This window comes from Poecilia reticulata, chromosome 2 (genome assembly GCF_904066995.2).
Source record: "Poecilia reticulata chromosome 2, P_reticulata-male-v2, whole genome shotgun sequence".
NCBI classification, from domain to species: Eukaryota; Metazoa; Chordata; class Actinopteri; order Cyprinodontiformes; family Poeciliidae; genus Poecilia; species Poecilia reticulata.
The window spans coordinates 9,704,105-9,719,270 of record NC_088831.1 but is presented as its reverse complement, the minus strand read 5'-3'; the positions used below and the strand labels follow the sequence as shown (position 1 = coordinate 9,719,270).

The 15,166-nt window shown below is 38.1% G+C and overlaps 1 long non-coding RNA gene across 2 annotated transcripts; it reads left to right on the top strand.

The window, feature by feature from the left end:
* Positions 1 to 1,713: 1,713 nt before the first annotated feature.
* LOC145555302 (uncharacterized) lies at positions 1,714 to 14,381 on the top strand. Of its 2 annotated transcripts, XR_014091431.1 has the most exons (4): positions 1,714 to 2,456; positions 5,792 to 5,897; positions 8,725 to 8,787; positions 13,418 to 14,381. It is a non-coding gene; the product is annotated as an uncharacterized LOC145555302 (long non-coding RNA). The 2 variants fall into 2 exon arrangements; XR_014091430.1 differs by lacking the exon at positions 13,418 to 14,381 and having other exon boundaries at positions 8,725 to 13,390.
* Positions 14,382 to 15,166: the final 785 nt, after the last annotated feature.

The window sequence follows — 15,166 nt, the reverse complement described above, 5'->3', positions numbered from 1 at the left end:
CACTAAAGCATTTGCTCTCCCTTATTGGCTATTCTGGAGTTCTTCCCTGTTGTATAGAAGTATGTGGGTAAGCAATATCATTTGCTGGAAGCAGAAAAAGCACAAAACAATAGCACCCTTGGCTGTGGTTTGTTTGAGCGAATGCACGAACACTTGCATGAAAATATGCACCAGTGCGCACACAAACACTCTCACCAGACTCCAAATCGACTTAATGCCTTTTGCTAATTACCTTTACATTTTTACACTTTTGCTTACGCCAGCTCTGTTTTAGGCAACAGCAGGCAATTGATTTCTTTGGGGCATGTGGGCGTGTGTACATTTGTCAGCATGTCCACTGTGTGCTTAGTGATCTGCAGGGTCACGATAGAATCCATTTTATGCGAAACGCAAGGGCAGGGCAGCACTCCGGCGTGACAACGGACAGCGAATCTGTTCGGATTAATGTTCTCGTCCTGCCCGGTTGAAATCACAGCCGCGGCATGCTGGGACTGTTTTGACAGTCGAGAAAAAAAAGAAGCCGGACGGAAAGAGTTCCAAACAGAGTTGTCCAAAAGTGCACGAGGCAAACATGAAGTTATCACTTTCAACTGCACTCTGGGGTCACATCCAGAACACGATGCGGGCCGGTCTGTCCCGAGACATTTGCTTCAACAAAAAGGGAAACCGGACATTTTACATCAGTAGAGAAAACATTCCAGCGCACTCTGCTCAAGAGGTCCAGAGATAAAGGGGAAAATCTGATGAAATGCTAGTAGAAAGCAGAAGGGGTTTGTTTAGTTAGGTGATGTGTTTTCATCACCTGCAGTGGCTATGTGGCTTTATTTAGCATCACTTTACTCTGCATTCTCACTCTCCACAAGACAATGTAATTAAAAACCCACAACTATTTTGTGTTGCTGGCTAGAAATTGTTATTAATTTCTTGTGTGCCATTTTCACATTGGTTTGGTGTGGAGAACTTCACTTAAGAATAAAAAGTTAGCCGTTAAGCTGTTAGCTTATGGGCTACAAGCTAATTAGCAAGCATCATCACCCCATCTGGCATGCTACAGTTTCACAGGTTTTTGACAATTTTCCTATATTAGCTTACTAATTTAACACTATGACTAAAAGTTGTACAATTTTGTCATTACCAGCTGTTGATGCCAAGTGTACGATAACTGTTCCCCTGAGTCAAACTATCTGAATTATCCCACCCATCCCATACTTTTTCCTTCCACTCAACTTCCTATAGACATACATGGATTCAGTGACTTCTTTAGTTTTTCACTTGTCTGTGTCACATTTCTTGAGGAAACAGAATTGTGGGTTTTATTTCCTGTAAGCCATAATCATCAAAACGACTTAAAGAAAATAAAGACTCTAATGTTTAAGTTATTGAGATGTGCCTGTGGGTTGAATTACAACAGAATTCGCCTGGATCACATCTTCAAACCGTCTTTTGAGTCTCTGTTCTTTCTTGTCTTTCTTCACCTCTTGATAATTACAAGAAATCAAATTAAGCTGCCCTCCACTTTGTTTTATCTTAAAAAAAAATAGAATTTTTTAAAATCTTCTCTTGCAAAACTACTCACAGAAAATAAGACATCGTTAGCTGCGAGTAGCTAATTACTACAGCCAATTGGCTTTTTTTTTTGTTTAAGATATTAAAGTGCATGAGATCAGTTTAATCTTTTGGTTTAAAAAATTCATTTTGCAGCCATTTAAAAAAAACCCAACAGCACTAATTTCTGAGTAATAAGAATACAATGCTATTTTTGCTCTCTTTGTTCTCCAGTTTAATCAGAAGACTCTACGGAATTAGATCATGTCCAATATAGGTCAGTATAGACTTCCTCTGAACTAAATAAGACTTGATCTTGTCATATAGTTTTGTTAATCTTGTGATTTTTCTATGAAAACCTTCTAGGCAGGCGTGTGATTTTAAAACAAAGCCAAATGTTCCACACACGATCACATTTCCCCCCTTGTGCATCCTTAATGTTGCAGCGTTATCTTATTTGACAGCAGCTGGGGCAATAAGAACATGCCTGACTTTGTAGCTGCACGTGTCAGAGAAACACTGAATTGCAAACTGGGGTCCACTGTGGCCTTGTCCTGACTAAAAAACACATCATTATTTACCTGTCAAAGTGTACAGCACTGCACTTGAGATAAACTCTTGTGTTTTCCCCCCCTATATTTGTTTTTTTTTTTTTTTTACCTACATCTCTGCTGCAAATATCTTGACGGTCTCCTTTTTCAGATGTTGCCCTGCTTTGAAGCTTCAATATATATATATATAAATACATATGTTAAAAAAAAAAAAAAAAAAAATCTGGTCAGAGCCAATGTCAGGTCACGACGCTCCCGGCACCCGGTGGAGTTAACACGCGCTGGAGCTTCAAAGACGTGTCTCTCATGAAACCGAGAATGTACGCCGCAGTGGGGCCTCTCGCGTTTGGTGTCAAGGAGGTGATGTATAATGCAGCAGCGGGTCATGTTGTTGGAAAGGAGCGGGATGTGGCTCAGACAGAATATGCAGCGCGACCTCGAGGAAGGTTTACGTCCCTTTGTGCCCAAATCTGATTTAAGCTAGCAGTGTGGTCTCAGCAGGACGTCGTGCCTGTTCCCGTATTTAGCTTTTAACGAAGACTTCGTTACAAGATGTACTCCTACACTTTGGGGTAATAGTCATTAAAGCTAACAGAAAAAAAAAGGAAATTACCACAAATAGTAAATTAAGTTGTTTTATGCGCGAATGAGGTTCCTCTTTTGTTTAATCAGTAAATGAATATTGCTGAGATGTCATTCCAGTCTCCTCTGAATATCTCATATCGCTTAAGTTTATCAGATAGGGATTGCTGAGTTAGTTAAAGCAATTTATCCAAGTCCTGAAGCAGCACAACACCTCCAGGTACGTCGCAATAACATCATTGGTGTCTGCGTTTTAGCCAATATGCTAACGTATTAGCCGTCCCTTTAAGAGATCCAGATTCGCTTGCTGATTTTGTTGGTTTGATTTAACCTGAAGTAGATTCTCATTGGTGATATTCCTCCAGTTATTTCTAACCCTAAAACCGTCCTCTCGGCTTTATTTGGTCCCGGTGTCAAATATCAGTTGACAGATCCATTATGTCTTTTCAGTGCGCTCTGTTCAAGGCGTGAATGTGGCACTTTTATTACCTTGCACTTTATTATTAGCGGTAAAATATGGGATAAAAACACGGCACACTTCATGTGCTGCTGCATCCACAAAGCAAGCATACGTTCCACACACTAGCAAGATCTAGGGACAATAAATCACAATATTTGTAACAGAGAACACTTTAAAAAAAAAAAACCTTTCTCATTTTGCATGTTTATGTAAGTGCATATTTCTGCAGTATTTTTGATTTTAGTTCAAGTAAAGTAGGATTCTCCCTACTTTTATGCACACTAGTAAAGACAAAGCCAAGTTCTGAGTAATCGACATTTGTGTTTTTTAATTACCTTCTGTGTCCCAACTTCCACCACACCTAAGAAAGAAAAAAAAACAAACAACCTGGACTCAGTTTTTCATTTTTAGGAGCTTTGAAAATATTCACCCAGTGCAACACCGCGCTGCACGGCGGGTCGTGGAAGTGAGGCTGATCAGAGGTTTTCTTTTTTTTTCCGGTCAACAGAACTACTGCGTGGAGGGATCACATCAATCAGCGAGAGAGCAGCAGCAAAGCTGAGCTGGAGAATTTTGAAATTGCACCCTGGCCTGCAGTCTTTGATCAATTTTTCCCACCTCCGCAAAGAGACACTTTTGAAATTCAGTTTGAAAAGTGCTGTTCTTACATAAGCTACAAGCGCAAGAGTACGGGAGGGAGGAATCTGAGCTTCAACAAAAGAGTCCAGACTTTCTTTTTTGGAGGGTGGGAGGCTTTGTAAGATGCAAATGCCACAAGTGGCAGCAGAGAGCGCTTCCGTGTCGTATCGTTATTCCGGAGAGACAAAAACATTGGGCATAAATCGGAAAAAACGGTCAGCCCTGGATTAGGTTTTAGGTCAGTAGTCGGCAATGAGCAGAGCAAACAGAAAAGCTGTACCACAACTGAGACTAGGGCTGTGTAATAATATCGATTTTGCGATATATATCGATATTTTCTAGAATAAAATCGATATTCATCCTCAAGTATTGTAGCATCCAACTGTCACCTTGCTCACTCACTGCTTGCTTCGCCGGGAGAGTGATTAGGTCATCAGGCTAAGAGTGATTCCTTCAGATGTTAAGTGTCTAGGTTAAAAAGGCATCAAACTATTCAGAGCAGGGTACTTGGTGCACTTTATTTACTTTACAAATGCACATAAGCTACAGTTTGTACTGTTTCAATTAAAAGAAACATGTTTTCTCACCACTTCTTTGATTCATTTTGTCCTGCTGTCAACTTTAAGTCTGTGTCCACGTCCAACCAGAGCCAGGTATTGTGTAGTTGGTGCTTTTAATCAGTTTTCAGTTAAATTAATTCAATCCAACTCTGTAACAGTCACAAAATGTCACCAAAATCACTCTGTCCCTCTAAAATCTTTCAGAAAATTGCAAAAGTGTACTGAATTGTATCGTTTGCTGAATATCGCAATATATATTGTATCATGAGATTATTGCATCACTACAACCCTTACTGAGACTATCTGTCTAAAGCAGATGTACTTTTGACTTTTATGTGATAAGATTTATTGTTGTTACATATTTAAACAGTGTCTGTTGCATCAGGATTATCCTGTCTTGAAACCTCTGCAACAAACTGAAGCAATGCTTGCTGTGCTTAGCACAAATCTGTAAGAATATGCTTTTGCAACTTAGAAGAAATTTGTTTTTTCTCTCCACTTTTTTCCCACTTAATTTGGATGCAAATATTTCATTAGTTTCTTTTAGCAGTAGCATCTTCACTGACTCCCTTGTGCTGCTTGGCAAATGACTCACTACCAGTGGTGGAGAAAGTACTCAAAAGATGTACTTAAGTAAAAGTACAAATACACAGTCAAAAATGTACTCAAGTAAAAGTAAAAGTACCACATTAACATTTTACTTAAGTAAAAGTAAAAAAAGTACTGGCTTTTAAAAATGCTTAAGTATTAAAAGTAAAAGTACTTGCTGAATCCATTACCTAATCGCTAATATCATTAAGTGAACCGATCGTATTTAATTTTAATACATCAGAAATGTGCCATTTTAATGAACAATGCCACAGATTAAACATTTTCTTATTGTGTTTATTCTTTGTAACAGTTTAGACTTTGATATGTGATTCTATGAATCATAATTTCCGAGATGGAGACATCTTGTCTCCTGTCCTAACATGACATGAACTTCATTAGTGACATTTATTTAGAAAGAAATCTAACTGAAAGGGGATGGAAAGAAGGTGTGGAGGGAGGACATGCAACCAAGGAGCCACGTAGCAGAGTTGTAATCAAGACCGCCAAGAGCAAGACCAGCGCCCTGCGCTACATGACACGATAAAATTAAGTTTACCTATCAAAATTGGTTCTCAGATTGATATGAAAGATCCACAGTCCCACCTAGATATTAAATACTTAGAGCTCACCAGTATCAAGGTCTCCTGCCATCCCTATAAAAATAACGCCCTGGGCGGTTGCCCATATTGCCCATATCAGAAACCACAACTGTCTGCACCATTAAACCATGAAACATAGCAATTAACGGTAAACAACGTTCAACTATGAACACTGTCCAACAAGCAAGAAGTCTGTGTCTTCACCGTCTGTGAAAGCGAAGAGCTGCTGATTTTACATGTTGCCATATCTTATGATTTATGCAGCTATTATCGATCAGAGAGATGTCTTCTCCCGCTCAGAGGAAACCACTGCGCATGTCTGGAGCTCCGTGCGCGAGTAAAGGTGGAGGCGATGGGTGACAACAGACACGTAAGTCACGTTATTGCTTGGATTTTACGGCGCCACCTTAAGTCCCTGAACTTCACATTTTAACGGAAAAAAAGCTCAATGCGACTTGGATGTAACGAGTAACGCAACAGTCTTCTAGAAATGTAGTAAAGTAGAAAGTACAGATACTTACTGTAAAATGTAGTGGAGTAAAAGTAGAAAGTATCCATTATTAAATCTACTTAAGTAAAGTACAGATACACGAAAACTGTACTTAAGTACAGGAACGAAGTACTTGTACTATGTTACTTCCCACCACTGCTCACAACCCACTGGTGGATGCCTGGAATGTGCCTGGAACACCTCTAAATAGGAGAAGGCTCCCACCAGCCAAAACGAATAAATTCTTGCCCTCAGGTCTTTTCCCTGTTCGTGGCGCTTACTGTACCCTGGTCTCTAGATCGATATATTCATAAGTCTTCTTTTTGTTGCTCCTCCTGGTAGCGTAAAACCTACAGGGGTGAAGGCTCTTGAAATGCATCTTGTAGAAGCAAAGAGTGAGATTTATTCTTAAGGCATCTTTCTTAACTTTGACTTCTTTTTTTTTACTGTGGGAAAATGGGCAACACAAGAAACGTGAACAGGAAAAACAGGCATCTAATAAAAATATAATTATCTCGACTGAATCAATATAGTTGATCATAACTTGATAGAACATTATATTTTGTTGTTTTTGAGTCTAGCCCCACTATTATTTTCCTGTGCTCACTACAGAAACGTTTAAATGTACATTTTTTTTGTAATTTTAAATTAACATGTTAATTGCCTTTAATGTATTTTTTTTATTATTTTGATGATGCTGTATGCGTATAAAAGTGAACATATGATAAGCTAGTTCTTCTATTGGTCTACACTTTGTGTTGATGACATTGACAGGAACTTAAATATTGTTTATTTCTGCACAGAAACAATGACTCATTTCTTTTGATTAATTTACACAGAATCTGCACATTGGAGGTCATAATTTCTACCAGAAATTAGTGATTGATGATGTTGTTCATGTTGGATACAATATGGAACAAATCTGGATACATCACACGACGTTCCTACCTAAATTGCACATGTCTTGAATTCCTTTGGGGAATTGTTCAGTTTGTGGAAAGGTTACAATCTGGTGGGAGTTGCTGCGTGGGAAGGAAGTTACACAAAGACAAACTCAAATTAGGGATTTTCAAACTTTAGCGCTGCTACTTTCTTGCAGTGACAGCTCAAATGAAAGGGGGTTTTTTGTTCTGAGTTTCCGTTAATATTTCTGGAAGCGACTGGACTGGTTGATGTTGGAGTGCGCAACTTCTTTGAAACTTAAACGGCACCAGCATAAAGAAAAAAGAAGCAAAAGCACGGAAAGGAAGTTTAAAAAAAAAAGGCAAGGAAGCAACTACGGAATCAATATCCGATGGGTCATTTTGGCTGAACAGTAGTGGGAATCGTCGTCATCCGGAGTGCGCATCATCATCGTCGTCGTTGTAAGACTCTATCTGCTACAACAAGCACCGTTTGGATTATATCTGCCACTGTAATTCCAGCCATCTGCAGTTTCCATGGTGAAAACTGAGAAGCAGAGCCCACACACAGGGACTTGTCAGCAGTCATGAATATTTTTTTATTTATTTTTTATTTTCCACTGAACTCTGCCTGCTAAAGAGAGAGGAAAAAAGCGCGGTGGCAGAATCCAGCAGGCGCCTCCTTGTAATGAGGAAACACAAAAGGCCACTTCTGTTGTTGATTTGAATTTATGTTGCACAGTTTCACATGTTTGGGCACAATTGCGCCGTAAATAATAGATTATAGTTCACCTCCTCTTTTAATTTTTTTTCTTAATTATTCTTACAGTTTTTACTGATGTGACAACACTGTCACAGTAATAGCCCTGAAAGGAAAACACGACGGGGTAAACTGTCATTTTCTACTCTTTCAAACAGATTAGTTTTGATTCCTAGTCGATTTGTATTCAGGTTTCATCAAATAAATATATATTTCTGTGCTTCACCATTGAATCTTTTGGGATATCTTTGACTGAAGTGGGTGCGGTTTTGTGGGTGAAGTCAATTGATCTGACCACACCCACTTCATTATTTCACTTAGAAAGGGCTTGAGGGTCAAGCATTTTCTTGTAAGTGCCAAGAAAACCTTTCCTGTTACTAGTTCAGTTTGGATGTACCAGCTTCCTTATGTTTACAAAACGACAGAAAACTATTGTTTCAAGATTTTTTGATGCTAGCCTAAATGTTGGCCCCGCCCCCTAATCTAGCCCCGCCCCTTGATATTGATATCTATAGCTCACAGATGAAGTGCGGAAACAAGCGCAAAATAATTAAATACGCAATGAAATAAATATCAATTCTGTTTTTGTAATGAAGTTATATTTCATAAAGTTTTCATATATATAGTAATTACGCAATGTGGGTTTTTTGTATTTTTTTTAAGACATGTGGCACTTTTGGACATCCGTACAACTTATGGTTTTGAAACAATTGGTAGAATTCACACATATAAAAACAACAACCCTATCATGGTTAACATTATTTTTAAATTCCTTTATAAGTCTTGTTTTAGGAAAGTTACTTTAAAGAACTTGGGGAAACTCAAGTGTCTCAAATATGAGCCAATTAAACTGACAAAGCTTAAGCTAATTCATTAAACCATAAGCAGCACCACTACTGCAATTATTATTGGTGGGAAAAAAATGAAAGCTTCTTAATAATCCACTTGAGGGGTTGAGAATTGTTTGTTTAGACTGAAATATTTGTGCTTTTGAAGATGATACGGCGATGCTGGACTAACCCTAGAATAACTTCTTTGTTCGCAGAAAATCCTCTGCAGACGCTGGAACGAAGGAGGATGACTCAGCTTTCTTCTGCACAGAAAAACAGTCAGTTTGTCAAGAGCTGTTAATAAATTAAGCCGTAACTGTCAAGCTGCGCACCTTCGTTAAACGCAGCATTTGTCTAATTTTGAAAAGCATGTTAATCCTGTTGCTGCTGTTATGTGTTGGTTGTTTTGGAAAAGTGAAAAAAAAAAAGAAAAAACATGTCAAAGGAACAGGGACTAAAAGTAGATTTTTAGGATTTTGTTGGCTCAACCATTTATCACTTTTTCACACTTGGGCCACCCTGATTTTTTTTCTCCTCCAATCAATCAATCAATCAATCAATCAATCAATCAATCAATGAAAACATTTTCTGAAAACTGCATTTTGTATTCACTCTACTGATTTTTGTCCAGCATTAAAACTTTTAGTAAGTGGACATTATTCATATAACTTTACGCAAAGTACTTAAAAAAATACAAATGTGCAGACAAAGCAGTTCAGAGATCTGCTGTGGAGAAAGTGAACTGATACATAATGTTAGAGGTTATTTTTTCCGGTATGTGCATGGAGACACAATGTTAAAGGTTAATGTGGAGGTTCTCTGTATATGCAATGCAGCTTCTGTGTGTGGAGTCCTTCCAGTGGCGCACATAAGCAACAGCAATTATCCTGAATTTTAGTCCACAGAGTCCAATTTGCATAAAGTCAATGTGTTATGTTTCAATGTTGCCATAATGATAATAACGGCGGTAAGATTTGCCGTTTCAGTGCTTATGTTATTCAGGAAAACAGATGTAAACGGCCTGCGAGAGAGCAAATGTTTGCAGAAACGAAAATCCCTGCAATAATTAGCGCTGCCCTGCAACCTTAAGCATCCCCAGAGGTTTCCATTGTTTATTTTTTTATTTTATATTTTTGCAAAGTCATTGCTTTAAAAAGCACCAGCTAAGCACAGAGCAAAAGAACACGCCCGTATTCAATTTTGTCCACAAACTGCTTGCACTTGCTCGCGCGACGTTCTGATTCACGGCAGCTGAAATCACCGAACATGATGGAGATGAAGGCTGAGCCGAGTTGAGACGTCGCCTGCGCTGTTGGGCCGGAAGAGGCTCTTACTCTGTCGCCCACTGATTGACTGGAGAGCGGTGCGGCTGTGAGAAAACTTGACATCATGACCGAGAGCGGCACACAGATTGATAATAAGTCTGGCGTTCTTTACGCGGCATGCTCACTGAACCCTCAACTGAACTGATTTTTTTTTTTTGCTACTTTGAATTTTCATAGCATTCATTTAATAAAATTCAAGAGCAAAGACCAATGAAACTATACGACAGGAAAGTCTTCTATTTAACAACCCAGTATTTGTCAAGTGACAGTTTTTAGAAGGGGGCTAATACGTTTTTTCCCCCCATTGATCACTAAGAACGTGTAAGGCTTTGATAAGAATATAAAAAACCTTTCATTTGTTTTAGTCAGAGTTATGAAATATAATGTGTCCAGCAGTCTAGTGAGTCTTGTCATCTTCAAGCACATAAGTATTTATTAGAAGAACTGACATTGTTAAAAATTAACTGGAACTACTGTTCAGACCACCATTTTTTTTTTAATGGTGGGGAGTGAAATAAAAAACCTAAAGGTTTGAAAGCAAAGTGCAGCGGCTGACAAACTGTTGAGTAATTTGATCGATTACGGCGTCGGCGCCACGGAACGAACTCTCACCGGATTTGGCAATGTTAATGCCTGTAAATATATCAATCTATCTCCAATATGAGTCGCACTATTTATACTGAAGGACAGTTTCAATTTATGGAGGTGCATTCATCAAGTAATTGATGCAGCTTAGTTAAAGTGGATCCACTCAATGCAAAGGTGAATGAGGAAAAAACTATCTGAGGACGTCTTAAAACGTTGTAGTTGCAGTCGTCTGCTTGCAATGGTCACACAATGAGTTGGTCTCTCAAAATCGCAGTTCATCGCAATTGGACATGTGGGGTTGTGCTGAATACTCATAAGAAGTTAGTATCTTACCCATACTACTGTAGGTAGCAGTTTAGGGTATACAAGTTTGAATTTGATGTAAATCTTAAGCAAATAAGGTTTTATTCTTGAGTTTTACAAAAATAATGCAAACCTTTAAAAATTCAGGTTGAACTAAGAACCTTAGTCGGCCTCATGGTGGCACAGTTGCCTTGGATTCCTAGCAAGGGGACAAAAATCTGACATGGTTTTATTGGAGATAGGCAGCAATTGTTTCTAGTGCTTCTGAATAAATTATATTGATTATTACAGCTGTAATAATTATATAGATTTTGATACACAGACGACAGCAAATGCCTGACAAATTGAGTAAACATTAATAAATTCTTATTGAATACTATTTCACTTTTGTGATTCTTATAAAGTAAGATAAGTTTAAAAAGCTGCTATTGGCTTATTTGTTACACTGGATTTCTTCTGGATGCTTTAAATATTTATCACATGTTGTGTTACAAGAGTCAACTATTTTAGCTTCTACACCTTTTGTCCCGACTGTGTGTGTAAGACACTGACTACTTATAAGTACTCTCAATAAGTCCTATTCGAAATATATCTTCCCTTCAAGTCATTCTATAACAACAAAATAGCAAACGCTTTATTTTTTTTAATTATTGTTCAGAGGAACAACAACATGGAGATGCAGGCATTTGTTTACTTGCGAGTTGTGATATTTCATTGGTTTTCTTTCCATAATCACTCAATCATTCATTTTTAGTTGTCATCAAAGACAAAAGCGCAGCACGTCTTTTAATATCCGATTTTACCACAGATGTGCACACATTTCATCCCCTTACCAAGCGCAGAGGTGATAAACGGCAGTTTTACTCCGTTTCCAGGAGTGCTGGAGCACTGCAGGTTTATGTAAGAGTTACACCCGGTTGCACTGTTGCCACTTGAGCCAGGTTTTTTTTTTTTTTTTTTTGCTCAAGAAGGCACAGAGAGAGGAAAATCTAGCCACCCCGCGCTGCCAGCAATCGCATCGCACTCCGAGAGGGAAGAGGTCGAGCTGATGCATTACCGTAATGAGAATTCCTGCGTGCTGCAAATTTGGCCAATAATTCTGCAGCAGCCTGAAATACTGGGATCTCTCCAGAAAGATGTCTTGCCAGAAATACAGGAGCTGATACCTCAGTTTGGCTAAAAATGGCTGAACCGCCACATCTGTTGCGTTAGGCTACTCTTAGACTACGTTTCTGTGAAAATGAATCAAATAGACATTTATGGAAAATCGATTAATTTCTGAATCCAGGCGTTACTTCTTTTAGAGAGACATTTAATTATGTAACAGCAAGGGCAGGAAAAGAGGGAGGAGCAGTAGAAGGCTGTAAATTCAGTAAAAACATAAACATGTCAGCAGTTTATTACAGTGCTCACATGTAAATGGAAACTTAGTAAGCGTCCAATTATTCACTCAAACAACTGCAAAGTGAAGATAGAGCCCCGGGGAGAAAACGAGGATTACTGGTTAATTCAGTCTAGTGTGAGTTAAATGGGTCGGAAGATGGCGGCTGTGTATGTGTGCGTGATTTTTTTCTTCTTTTTTTTTTTTTGTGGGGATGCAGCACCTGTAGCTTTTAGATTCACAGTGCATCCATGAAGAAAAAAAGCACTCTTGGTGCTTCGGCTTACAGAAAAGCAAGCATCAGAGGTTCTAATAACTGAGTTTCTTGGATGAAGTTTTTGTTTTTGTTCTCTTTGCCCATCTAAAAATAAAAAAGACAAAACAAACAGACAACTTTCAGATAAACAAGGTCAACATTAATAATTATTTGTCATAAAGTAAATGTAAAGCAAAACTTCTCTTACTTGACTGGGACTTCTACACGTTGTCAGCCAATCAAATTCCTGCTCTTGCCAGCTCACTTCCTCCAAAGGCGTTGCCTTGAAGGCGGGCTTCCTTTTGGCCTGCAAAACAAGATGGCTGCCACAGTGGAGCCACTTACATGGTAATGTTAAACCAAACGTTTTAACACTTCTGTCGTATGGAATAAAATGTTTAAAGATCATTTTATGACATCAATGAACTAATGTAGAGGAGTATTTATCACTGTTTTTGTAATGTGGAGCTTTCAAACAAAAAGTGCTGAGTCTTTTTCTGTGTATTGATATTTTTACACCTGCAAATAAGATAAAATGATGAATACTCCACATAAATGTCTAAGTTTAAGCCCCATTTTTCTCCATGTTAACCAACTTGTTGTCCTGACAGCATCCAGTTCCAGAGAAGGAGGCGTTGCAGAAATTTGATCAACCAATCAGAAGTGAAATTGAGGAAACTTGAAAGCTATGTTTTGTTAGCCAGTCAAAATGAATTTGATCCTATTTTTTTCTCAGACTCTTGTATATATTGCCAAAATTAGCAACATGTGTTCTCTTAAGATATAACCCATGACATAGACTGTTTTTCTGAAAGATGTAGCCATTTAATTGAATATAATAGTTTCTCATTCAAGGTATATAACATAATAAGAATCCAGTTAAAGTTTTAAATTATTGACAGTTTTAAATCTTAACGCATTTCCAAGCTAGTAACCTTGACAAAGTCTTTTTCATTTCTGGTGAACCATCATCATTTTATTTTATATAAACAAATGGTGCAAAAAAACAACAAAAAAAAACCAACAAGCAACATCTTGAATTCTTAATATTTCAGAGACTCTGGGAAAACTCCTTCAGGCACGAATTGTTCTGACTGGAACTAAAAGTTCAGGGAGGTCATTCTGAAGGGACCTGGACAGGAAAGGACATCAGGAGCAGTTCATTGCAGGTAAAGATCTTATCCAAGGTGTTTGTGAGAACTACATATTTATGTTTCTTACTACAATGCAAAAAACAAACAAACTACAAAGCATTCTGTTTTTGGTTTTAATAGCTTGTTTCATTGCCAAAGTGATTAAGTGAATGAGCCCATATTTTTTTCAAGTTGAAGAAGTAGACCACCCTACCTGCGTTGGAGATATTTCCTAAAATTACAAGATATAAATGTGAAACAGCAGTGAGTCAAGCATATGTAATATTTAAAGAGAGTTATCAAATATACAACTTTTGATATTTAGGGCACAACGTTTTCTGTGGTACATTTCCGGTGCAGCATAATAATGCTGTCGTCAAAAAAGGTTCAGCATACCCTGAATACATAAAAGTTTTCAGTATCCCGTGTCCACATTGAACACTTATATAAGCCTGCTCAGTATTCATTAGACGTGTCTTCTTTCTTTTTTCTTTATTTTAAGACTCGTATTTAATTTATCATCTGAAGGCCTCGAAGGTTTTCACCTAACACGCCTCCAGGTAGAAACAGAAAATTAGCGTAACACGGTACAGTCCAGCTAAAATTTCGATGAATGTGAAAGCAACAGCTCTGACAAATCGCTGCAGCCTCTTACGTTGGGTAGATTTAAAGAACATCCTTCTGCCACATTGCTCCAGTTAGTTCTTGACAGAGATGGTTGTTTGAGGTAACTCTGCTCATGTAAGACACTGTGAGCCCTTAAATGGTGATCTCCCTCTGTGTGGGGACTGATTTTTGTTGAAACTAGAAGATTTTACATGGAATGCACTGATGGTTAATGATCCGTTAGTAGTCGTGTGACAGAGTAGTTATTATCAACCCGATCAACAATGTGTTGGGTGTGATCACTTAAGGTGCTCCGTTGTTCAGTGAAAACACTCTTTTGTGGTCAAACGGTACTTAAACTGTCTTTCACCCACACCTTTTTGGCATCATATTTAACACAGCAGTTGGTGATGTGTGTTGCTGAGAGTGAGAGGAGTTTTTTTCCCCCCTCCTGCTAAGCCTTTGAAATCTTGCACAACAATTTCTGTCACTTTTTATATTTTCGAATGATTGCAACACCCCGGGAAGCAGGAAAAACTGCTTGAAAATGTTAGAAATGTTAGTAGTCACCCCTTTTTTAAGGCATTGGCTTCCCTCTGGCTTTTGACATGTTGCATTATCCGTCTTTTACAACACGTTTCCTCAATTTTCTTTTCTTCTCCTAAACCTCTTAGTAAGTTTGGGTAAGAGGTACATGCAGATTTAAAATCCTTTATTTTTGATCCCAGAGCCAACAAAATTGTGGTTTTGTATCCACACAAATCAGAAATATATTACCAAGACGTTCCCAGAAATGTCTACAATTTTCAGAGCTTCCTGTAAAAAAGTGACATCTAGAATTAACTTTACCATGAACTCCAGCGTTTATAGAAGATAATTGTTTCTGGTCTTTTGACTCACTCTTTAGTTTGACTTTTTCAAGCATACTACCAATAACTGACCTTAAAATGTTTCCAAGTGTAATTCAATCAAGCCTGAACGTATTGGTTTTACTCTTCGTTCACTTTTGGCTCTCGTTGTTCTGGGGTTATTAATAAAACTAGCTTCTTTTTTTTTGTCAATTTG